Here is a 2,719-nt window from a genome sequence, read left to right on the forward strand (position 1 = left end):
AAGACTAGTTCGTCTTGTCAAATTAGCCTTTGAAATTTGCTGTTCGGCTGTTTTACTTTATTATTTCTTCAAGTAACTTTGGCTTCTCTAAGTTCAAGTGCAACATACAGAATTCCTTCTGCCATTCATTTTGTCTTTTCTACCTTTCTGTCTTTTAAATGACCTTCCAGATGTCATCCCACAACTTGCCTGGTCTCTAGTCATTAGTCCTGAGTATGTCAAATCTGTTCTGGAAATCGTTTCTAAATTCAAGTGGGACTGAATCAAGATAATATTTTGGCTCTGGTGGAAGTGTTTTAGTTAGTTGTCTTCAGCTTTAACCTGAACTTACATATGAGCAATTGATAGCTATATGCAATTGGTGACCCTTGACCTTGCTAATTTATTATTATTTTAAAACTTTTTATTGTGAATTAGATGGTAGGTTACATGTCAGATCATCAGTTTTGCATTCACCAACTTAAACAGCTTGTCAAACCTCCCAATTTTCCCTCCATCTCTCTCCTATAGTATCATCTCCTCCTCCCTTTCACTGAGGTTAATACCTGTCTACCCTTGATCTTATTACTTCCCTTTCCCTCTCCCTCTCTGCAGATACTCCTGGTGACTATCAAAGTGTGTTCTTTGGATATGAAAAATCTCTATCTTGGTTGTTTGGACTGAGGATACTGAACTTCTCCATCATCTCTTTCCACAGGCGTAGTCCATTTGACTCCTGTATGTTATAGCTGGTAGATTCCGGTATATACCAAACGCACAGCTGGTGGAGTTGATGACAACTCACAGCAATCCTGTGGGAGCGAGTCCAGCTGGCTCTTTGGGCGTCTGAGACTGTACATTTTGACAGGAGCCAACAACCTCCTCTCCCACGCAGCAGCTGCCATGCACACTGTGACCCTTTCGATGGTTTAAAAACATCCTGGCAACGAAGATGCTGTCGGTCATGCAAACGTCCATTGTGTGATCTTCATCTTTGTTTATATCCGCAAGGCCATATTTTCCAATTACGGAGTCTTCTTCTTTGTTTCGAACTTTCACATTTCAATCACCAGTAATTATCCATACATTTTGACGGTATGTTTGGTAAATTTCCGATGGCAGAAGTTGTAATTTTTCCTTTCTTCACCTTTGGTCTTAGTAGTTGGTGAGTAAGTGTGAACAATAGTTGTGTTCGTTGGTCTTCCTTGGCTACATACAGATATTGTCTATGGCAGATAGCATCATACTTCAAGAAAGATCTTGAAATGCTCTTTTTTTTCCTGACCCAAATCCCATTAAAAAAAATCATTTTATTGGGGGATTGTACAAGAAATGTTCTTTATAATGATAGTTGTGACACCATTTTCTTTGATTTGTCATTCCTGGTTTAGTACATAAAATGATTGCCTGATGAAAAATGGCCAATACCAGTTCGTTTCAGCTCACCAATGCTCAGAATGCCCATCTTTATGGATCCCATTTCATTTTTGATTACTTCCAATTATCTTAGGCTCATACTTTCTACAGCCAACATTCTGATTATTAATGGAGATTAAAACTGTTTCCTGTCATAAAACTGTTTCCTGAGTCATGCCCCATTAGCAAATGGAGGTTCTGAAAGTTTTACTCCAACTGCATCATGAATATTGACTTTATTTGAAGTATCAGCTTTTTCTACTCATAGTTTGAGTGTCTTCTAATGCAAAGGCTCATTTTCCAGCACCATATCAGACAATATTCTGCTTCTAATCCTAAGATTTTCAGTGGTTACCTTTTCAGAAGTAGTTTGACTATTTAATCACCCTAGTTTCTTTTAGTCTAGAAGTTCTGCTGAACTCTGACTGTCATGGTTATTCCTGCTGGTAACCATGGCGTAGCTTCCAGCATTACAGTAACACCCAAGACAGCCCTGTACAACAAACTCACAAATGTAGAGTGGTGTCAGGGAGTAAACCCAGACAAATTAACAAGTATACAAACTATTGATCATCCAAATGTTACCCCAAGTAAGTACTGACACTTATATTAGTAATATCACACTCTGATGAATTTTAACCTAACTAATATCTCTGTCACTTAGAATTACTCTTAAAATACTTACCTGGCAGGGGAGATACCATGATCAAGAAGGTGGTTTTCCCAGGGCAAGGCTCACCGATTGCACTCCGGGTGTGCTTACCCCTGCGATTTCCCCAAATGTGGGAAACTCGACTGCATAATTTGTGGTAGTGGGGGACTGCATTCACACTCTCCCCTGTAAAAAAAATTACTTTTAAAATGATGCTATGAAGCAACCTTGAAATAAAAGTTATTTTATATTCAGATCATCTGTTTTACCCCCAGATGACATATTGAAAGAGAGTAGAAAGTATCCAAATTGAGGAAATAGAGCATTTTCTCTTTTTTTTGCATTTTCTAAGATAACAAAAGTTGATGTAGTCAATGTAAGCATCATGAAAATTTATCAACACAGCATCAAACAGCCAACTGCTGAAAGCTCCCAGCTGGCTTTTAAGACAAGTTATTCAGCCTTTAATGGTACATCATTAATTACCAGAAGCAAATCTACACATTTTGTTAAATAGAAAGTTCAGTAAAACTCTGGTACTCTTGAGTGTACTTCAAGATCATGACCCGGCTGTAAAAAGAAACATGTCATTATTATGGTTTATATGAGCACCACGGGTTATGAATGCTTTAGACCCAGTGGTTCTCAACCTTCCTAATGCCTTGACCCTTT

The 2,719-nt window shown here is 38.2% G+C and overlaps 1 non-coding gene across 1 annotated transcript; it reads left to right on the forward strand.

Moving 5' to 3' along the window:
* The first annotated feature begins 2,072 nt into the window (after positions 1-2,072).
* On the forward strand, positions 2,073-2,236 carry LOC142452270 (U1 spliceosomal RNA). The gene has a single exon (XR_012785292.1). It is a non-coding gene; the product is annotated as a U1 spliceosomal RNA (small nuclear RNA).
* The last annotated feature ends 483 nt before the right edge of the window (positions 2,237-2,719 follow it).

Source organism: Tenrec ecaudatus, chromosome 6 (genome assembly GCF_050624435.1).
Source record: "Tenrec ecaudatus isolate mTenEca1 chromosome 6, mTenEca1.hap1, whole genome shotgun sequence".
Lineage (NCBI taxonomy): Eukaryota > Metazoa > Chordata > Mammalia > Afrosoricida > Tenrecidae > Tenrec > Tenrec ecaudatus.